Raw genomic sequence first — 8,859 nt, forward strand, 5'->3', positions numbered from 1 at the left:
TCATCATTAAATCACTAATAAAAGAAAAATATATATATATAATAAAAAATATATATAATAATAAATAAACAGGCTGGGGTAGGGATTGACCTGCCAACACCCATGTCCAGCACAGCAATTACCAGAGCCAGACTCCCACCTTCTGCACACACACCCCCAATTTTGTTCCATAGTCCCAACATGGGAGAAGTGATAGGGGACCAGAAAACTCTGGACTCTAACTCCATCAGGACCTGGAGAGAGAAGAAAGGCATTCAGAAATAGTAATATGTGTACAGGTGTGACGTGGGAAGGGAGAAAGCAGCACCATAGGAAAAAATGGTCAAATATATACAAATATAGACAGATAGTTGTAGAAATATTAATGACCCATATCTGCAACCTTGGGGGGGAATTACTGTAGTTTCCAATGGGGATGCAGAATTTTGATGGTGAGATTCTGTAAATCAATTAAGTCACTAATATATTTTTTAAAAATTCACAATGTGGGAGTCGGGCAGTGCCGCAGCAGGTTAAGTGCACATGGCGCAAAGCTTAAGGATCCCGGTTCGATCCCCTGGCTCCCCACCTGCAGGGAAATCGATTCACAAACTGTGAAGCAGGTCTGCAGTTGTCTATCTTTCTCTCCCCCTTCTGCCTTCCCCTCCTCTCTCCATTTCTCTCTTCCCTATCCAACAACGACATCAATAACCACAACAATGTTGAACAACAAGGGCAACAAAAGGGAAAATAAATAAATAATTTTTTTTTTTTTTAATTCACAATGTGAGTGGTCCGGAAGGTGGTGCAATAAGTAGACTCTCAACCATGAGGTCCTGAGTTCAATCCCTGGCATCACTTGTAGAGTGATATCTGGTTCCTTCTCTCCTATATTCTTCATGAACAATAAATAAAATCTTTTTAAAAAATTCAAAATATGCTCCAAAGCATTTTTTAAGAATTTTTAAAATTTATTTATTTATTTCCTTTTGTTGCCCTTGTTGTCCAGAGCACTTTAAATACTTTCTTTTAGGGCCAGGTGGTGACACACCTGATAGAGCCCACACATATTATAGTACACAAGGACCCAGGTTCAAGTCCTCAGTCCCCATCTGCAGGGAAGCTTCACAAGTGGTGAAACTGTGCTGCAGGTGTTCCGCTCCCCACCCAATTATGTCCCCCTTTCCTCTGAATTTGTCTCTATTCAAAATAAAAATTAAATATTTAAAACATTCCCTTCTCTGTAGTATCATTTACTTATGTCCTTCTTAGCACCCACTCACTCAATATGTGCTGAACACCTACTAAATGCCAGACTAGTCTAGGTGAAGAAACAGTGGGGAAAAAAATTCTCCAACCACTTGTATAATTTACAGAGAGATTATAAAATGTTTGAGAGGCCTGGAGGTGGCACAACAGGTTGAGCACACAAATTACCATTCGAAAGGACCCAGGTTCAAGTCCCCCACCCCCACCTGTAGGGACACACACGCTTCATAAGCTATAAAGCAGGCTGCAGTTTTCTGTCTTCCCTTCCCCTCTCAATTTCTCTCTAGCAAACAGATTAGGAGGGGGTGAGGAGGGAAAAAAAGAACACCTACTAGGAGCAGTGGATTCATAGTATCAGCCCTGAGCCCCAGTAATAACCCTGATGGCAAGGGGGAAAAAAAGAAAGAAAAAGAAAGATTTGAGATGTGCATATGTAAAGAACCAGCCCATGCAAAAACTCCTTTTTAAATTACAGTTTGTCACTTCCTTTCTAAAAACTGTAACTTCATTGTGCCAACCAGAGTGGTTTCCACATTCTGTGGGCTTCCATGCACATGATTTATCTTTTTCTTTTTTTTAATAGTTCAAGTATTCACTTTTGCATAGAGAGAAATTGAGAGGAAGGGGAGATGGAGAGACACCTGCAATACTGTTTCATCACTTATAAAGCCTCCCCCATGCAGGTGGGGACCAGGGGCTTGGTCACAGATCCTTGCACAGTGTGATGTTTGTGCTCAACCAGGTCCACCACCACCTGACCCCTAAAATATTTTATCTGATACGACAAAGAAATTGAGAGGGGAAGGGGAGCTAGAGGAGAAAGAGACACCTGCCCACACTGCTTCACATTTCCAAGGTATCAAGAGTATGAAGAAAACTGAGGGGGAATAGAGCATGCTAGTGGTACTGTGGTGGCCTTACCTCCCCACTTTGTTCTCTTCTAACTGAAGTACTGTTCATCTTTGGCTTTAACTGTCACTGGGGATTGAACCTGGGACCTCCAGTGTGCCTTAGGTATAAAAGTCTGTTATGCAGTCTGGGAGGTAGCACAGTGGGCTCACGCATGGTCTTGAGTTTGATCCTCAGCCATTACATGTGTCAGTCTGTTGTGTAAACCGCCATGCTATTTCCCCAGCCCCACTCAGGGCACTAGTCAGCTCTATCGTATAGTGGTGTGGGGGTGGCAATTTTCAATAAGATAGTTATGGAAGGTCTCATTACATACATCTGAGCAGGAACTGAAGTTTGCACTGAGACTTTTGTGTAAGTTGTCAAGAAGGTATTGGGTAATGAGTTTCTAAAATCCAGAGTTCAGTTCAGGCAGACAGAGCAGAAGAGCAGGAACTAATGAGGAACCAGAAATTCAAACTAAGGTATAGCTGCTAAACTAGGTGAAAACTAGAATATGGGGGCAGGGGTTAATAGCATAATGGTTATGTAAAGAGACTCTTCTGCTTGAGGCTCCAAAGTCCCAGGTTCAATCTCTTGCACCACCATAAGCCAGAACTAAGCAGTGCTCTGGTAATAAAAATACATAAAACTGGAATATGGTATCCTAGAAGACAAAATGCCATTTCTTTATATTTATTTATTCCCTTTTGTTGCCCTTGTTTTTATTGTCGTTGTAGTTATTATTGTTGTTGTTATTGATGTCATCATTGTTGGGTAGGACAGAGAGAAATGAAGAGAGGAGAAGACAGAGAGGGGGAGAGAAAGATCTGACACCTGCAGACCTGCTTCACCGCCTATGAAGCGACTCCCCTGCAGGTGGGGAGCCAGGGGGCTTGAACCGGGATCCTTAAGCTGGTCCTTGGCTTTGTGCCACATGCACTTAACCCAATGCGCTACCACCCGACTCCCAAAAATCAATTTTTTTACTGCCTCTACAACAAAACTTAGAGGCTGTTTAAATACAATACAAACTATTTTACAGTTTTGTTAAGGCCTAAGATGACACTATTGACAAGGCCTTGGTAGATCAAGTTCCTTGTTGGAGGTTCCCAAAGAGAAAGTTACACTGAGTTTTTGTCTGTTTGTTTGAATTTAGGTTCTGTGGTTTCTCTTCCAAAACCATGTTCCAAAATTGCTTCTCCAAACTTTCTTCCCTAGTTATAACTCTGACGTCAATCACTTCTCTGTTCTTTACTCATTCAATTAATATCAGGCCCATCCAGACTACATAATCTCCCCACTCAAGATTCTTTATTGAAGCCACAAATTCCTTTCTACCACTGAAGGTAAATTATTTACAGGATTCAGACATTTAGAATGTGAAGATTACTCTACATACACAGTAAATGAACTAGCATTTCAAAGAGGAATGATCAACTATGTTGTATGATAACATGTCAAAAAAAGTTAAGAGAACTGTTGACCATTCTACTCAGTGAAGTAAAAATCTTCAATAGAGTTCAGTAGTAACACAGTGGGCTAAGCGCACATGGCACAAAGTGCAAGGACCAGCGTAAAGGATCCCGGTTCGAGACCCTGGCTCCCCACCTACAGGGGAGTAGCTTCACAAGTGATGAAGCAGGTCTGCAGGTGTCTGTCTCTCTCTCCCTGTCTGGCCCTCCTCTCTTTATTTCTCTCTGTCCTACCCAACAATGATGGCAACATCAGTAACTACAACAATAAAAAACAACACAAGGGCAACAAAAAAAGGGAATAAGAAAATAGTTTTTTTAATTTTTTTTTCTTTATTGGGAAATTAAAGTTTCACATTCAACAGTAAATACAATAGTTTGTACATGCATAACATTCCCCAGTTTCCCATTCAACAATACAACCCCCACTATGTCATTTATCATCCTTCATGGACCTGTATTCTCCCCACCCAACCACCCCCACCCCAGAGTCTTTTACTTGGGTGTAATACGCCAATTCCAGTTCAGGTTCTACTTGTGTTTTTTTTTTTTCTGATCTTGTTTTTCAACTTCTGCCTGAGAGTGAGATCATCCCATATTCATCCTTCTGTTTCTGACTTATTTCACTCAACATGAATCTTTCAAGGTCCATCCAAGATCGGCTAAAAACAGTGAAGTCTCCATTTTTATAGCTGAGTAGTATTCCATTGTGTATATAGACCACAACTTGCTCAGCCACTCATCTGTTGTTGGACACCTGGGTTGCTTCCAGGTTTTGGCTATTACAAATTGTGCTGCCAAGAACATATGTGTACATAGATCTTTTTGGATGGATGTGTTGGGTTCCTTAGGATATATCCCCAGGAGATGAATTGCAGGGTCATAGGGTAGGTCCATTTCTAGCCTTCGGAGTGTTCTCCAGACTGTTCTCCACAGAGGTTGGACCAGATGACATTCCCACCAGCAGTGTAGGAGGGTTCCTTTGACCCCACACCCTCTCCAGCATTTGCTGCTGTTACCTTTTCTGATGCATGACATTCTCACAGGAGTGAAGTGGTATCTCATTGTCTTGATTTGCATTTCTCTGACAATCAGAGACTTGGAGCATTTTTTCATGTGTTTCTCGGCCTTTTGCATCTCTTCTGTGGTGAATATTCTGTCCAAGTCCTCCCCGCATTTTGGGATGGGGTTATTTGTTGTCTTGTTGTTGAGTCTGGCAAGCTCTTTATATATGTTGGTTATTAACCTCTTGTCTGATGTATGGCATGTAAAGATCTTCTCCCATTCTGTGAGGGGTCTCTTGGTTTGGGTAGTGGTTTCTTCTGCTGTGAAGCTTTTAAATTTGATGTAGTCCCATAGGTTTATACTTGCCTTAGTCTTCTTTGTAATTGGATTCATTTCATTGAAGATGTCTTTAAAATTTATGAGGAAAAGAGTTCTGCCAATATTTTCTTCTAAGTATCTGATAGTTTCTGGTCTAACATGCAAGTCCTTGATCCACTTGGAATTTACTTTTGTATTTGGTGAAATACAGTGGTTCAGTTTCATTCTTCCGCATGTTTCAACCCATTGTTTCCAACACCATTTGTTGAAGAGACTCTGCTTTCCCCATTTACTAGTCTGGGCACCTTTGTCAAAGATTAGATGTCCATAGGTGTGGAGGCTCACTTCTGGGCTCTCAATTCTATTCCACTGGTCAGTGTGTCTATTCATGTTCCAGTATCAAGCAGTTTTGATGACAATGGCCCTATAATACAGTTTGAGATCTGGAAATGTGATGCCTCCGGTTCTGTTATTTTTTCTCAAGATTGTTTTGCAATTCTAGGTCTTTTCTGTTTCCAGATAAACATTTGTAGCATTTGTTCTATCCTCCTAAAAAATGTGCTTGGGATCTTGATGGGGATAGCATTAAATTTGTAGATGGCTCTGGGTAGTATATTCATTTTGATGATGTTAGTTCTTCCAACCCATGAACATGGAATAGCTTTCCACTCCTTTGTGCCTTTTTCAATTTCCTTGAGTAGTGACTCATAATTTTCAGTATATAAGTCTTTCATTTCTTTGGTTAGGTTTATTCCTAGATATTTTGTTTTTGCTACTATAGTAAAAGGAATTGATTTCTGGATTTCATCTTCTTCTAACTTAGTGTTTGCATAGAGGAATGCCACTGACTTTTGAATGTTAATTTTATAGCCTGACACCTTACTGTTATTTCCTGATGATTTCCAAAAGCTTCTTGCTGGATTCCTCAGGTTGTTCCATGTATACTATCATGTCATCTGCAAATAGGGAGAGTTTGACTTCTTCTCTTCCAATCTGTATCCCTTTAATTCCTTGCTCCTGCCTGATTGCTATGGCAAGAACTTCCAACACTATGTTGAATAGTAATGGTGATAGTGGGCAGCCCTGTCTAGTACCTGATCTGAGTGGAAATGCTTTCAATTTTTCACCAATGAGTATGATGTTGGCTGTAGGTTTGCTATATAGACTCCACTATCTTCAGGAATTTTCCATCTATTCCCTTTTTTTTGTAGTGTTTTGATCATAAAGGGATGTTGTATTTTGTCAAAGGCTTTCTTTGCATCAACTGATATGACCATGTGGTTTTTGGTCTTGCTTTTATTGATAAGAAAATAAGTTTTTAAAAATCTTTTTAAAAAAAGTCTTCATTAGAGAGTTCCAAAGAAAAATGGTGTATGGGAGCCATGCAGTGGAGCACTATAAAGTCGCACACATTACAATGCACAAGTACCAATGTTCGAGTCCCTGTTATTCACCAAATAAAAAAAGTTTAAGTGGTAAAGCAGGGCGGCAGGTGTCTCTCTCCCTCTCCCTCTCTCATAATTTCTGTCTCCATGCAATGATAAATAAGATTTTAAAAGGGGGCTGTAGGGAGTGGGGAGATGGTAGCTGAAAATATGAGTGTGAGGTCAAGCTACATTTTTAAAAATATGGACAAAATAGCTTTTTTTCTTTTAAATAGCATTTTCTAAGTTTACCGGAATGATCTAGAAGAAAAAAAAATCAACAAAGCTGACAAAGAAAAATAACTAAATCTTAATTTGTTGACTAAGCACCAGAATCTAGTACACAAGTAGAAGAGCTTGACTTAAGTAGAGTAAGTGGCTACAGAAATTAAGGGGGTAGGGAGTTGGGAGGTAGTGTAACAGGTTAAGTGCACATGGCACTGAAGCACAAGGACCAGCATAAAGATCCCGGTTCAAGCCCCCAGCTCCCCACCTGCGGGGGGGGGGGGGGGTGGTCACCTCACAAGCAGTGAAGCAGGTCTGCAGGTGTCTGGTGTCTATCTTTCTCTCCCCGGCTCCCCTCCTCCCTCAATTTCTCTGTCCTACCCATCAACATCAGTGGCAACAACAATAATGACAAGAGCAACAAAATGGTAAAAAAAAAAAAAAAAAAATGGCCACAGGAGCACTGTAGTGCAGGCACCAAGCCCCAGCAATAACCCTGGAGGCAAAAAAAAGAAATTGAGAAAGGACAGGCATACAAGCACAGATGTAGGTTCATCAATCAATGTACAGTAAAAGCCTAAGGAAATGTATTTATTTCTACCCTTTATTTTGACCATCAGGGTTATTGCTGGGCTCAGTGCCTGCAAGACTTTACAATTCCTGGTGGCCTAGGTCAGGGGCAGAGAGAGACACCTGTAGAATTGTGAAGCACCCCCTACAAGTGGGGACTAGAGGCTTGAACCCAGGTCCTCAAGCATAACAGCTATACTCTACTAGGTGAGTCACCATCCAGCTTTATTTCTACTTCTGAATTTAAAAAATATAGGCCATAGGAAGTTGGGCGGAAGTGCAGCGGGTTGGGCGGAAGTGGCTCGAAGCACAAGGACCTGAGTAAGGATCCTGGTTCGAGCCCCCGGCTCCCCACCTGCAGGGGAGTCGCTTCACAGGTGGTGAAGCAGGTCTGAAGGTGTCTTTCTCTCCCCCCCCTTTCCATTTCTCTCTGTCCTATCCAACAACAGTAACCACAACAATGATAAAAAACAAGAGCAACAAAAGGGGGGGAAATGGTCTCCAGGAGCAGTGGATTCGTGGTACAGGCACTGAGCCCCGGCAATAACCCTGGAGGCAAAAAAAAAAAAAAAAAGGCCATAAACAGAGTAAATATGGAAATGGTGCTAAATTTTCAGGTCATGACTTCCTTAAACAGAGAATGAAGGGGCCAGTCACCTTACCATCCACAAACACCCAGGTTCAAAACCCTGGTTTGAGCATCATGCAAAGGGGAGTTTCTGGAGTAGTGAGGTAGTCTGTGGTACTTCTCCCCCCAACCCCCTCCACTTCTACCTAAAAAGAGAAAATAAAATTAAAAATAGTCTGCAAGGAGTAGTGGAATCATGCAGATGTAAAGTCCCAGTGAAAACCCTGGCAGCAAAATTCTAAGTCAACAGAGACTCAATCTCTGTAACAACTCATGTAGTTGTTAAAAGAATGTATATAAATAAAGTAGCATACTGATATGGTTATTTATCTTAAAAAAAACAAAAACAGGACACGGCTCAGCTCTGGTTTATGGTGGTGTGGGGGATTGAACCTGGGACTTTGGAGCCTCAGACATGAGTCTCTTTGTGTAAACCATTATGCTATCTATCCCCCACCCTTTACAGTTTAGTCAGGTAAATATAATAAAGCAAGAGGTAGGGAGCCAGGCAGTAGACTGCCCAGGTTACCATGCACAAGAACCCAGGTTCAAGCCCCAGTCTCTACTTATAGGGGTGAAGCCATACCAGTGATGAAGCAGTGCTGTAGGTCTCTATCTCCGTTTTCTTAAAGAAAGAAGTCTTTATTATTATTATTGGATAGAGAAAAAGAGAAATTGAGAGAGGGGAGAGAAGAGTTGCAGAGACAGAGAAACACCTGTGGACCTGCTTCAACACTTGTGAAGTTTTCCCCTTGCAGGCGAGAACCAGTTTCTTCAACCTAGGCCTTAAACACTGTAATGTGTGCGTTTAACTAGGTGCACTACTGCCTGGCCCCTCTCCAACTTTTCTCTCAATTCCTCTTACTACATAAGTTTTGTTATCTGAATAGATGTTTATCTCGGCTTAAGAAGAAATCCTCCCCCCAATCCTATGATATATAAAGCATCTTCTTCCTCATTGGTCTTGAAGGGTTCAAGTAAAAGTGCAGTGCTTCAGCAAGACCTACGGTATACCCAAATCCTTTGGGATGAGACACGATGCTAAATTCCTGTGATGCTGTCAAAGAACCTCATCAGA

Source organism: Erinaceus europaeus, chromosome 13 (assembly GCF_950295315.1).
Source record: "Erinaceus europaeus chromosome 13, mEriEur2.1, whole genome shotgun sequence".
Lineage (NCBI taxonomy): Eukaryota > Metazoa > Chordata > Mammalia > Eulipotyphla > Erinaceidae > Erinaceus > Erinaceus europaeus.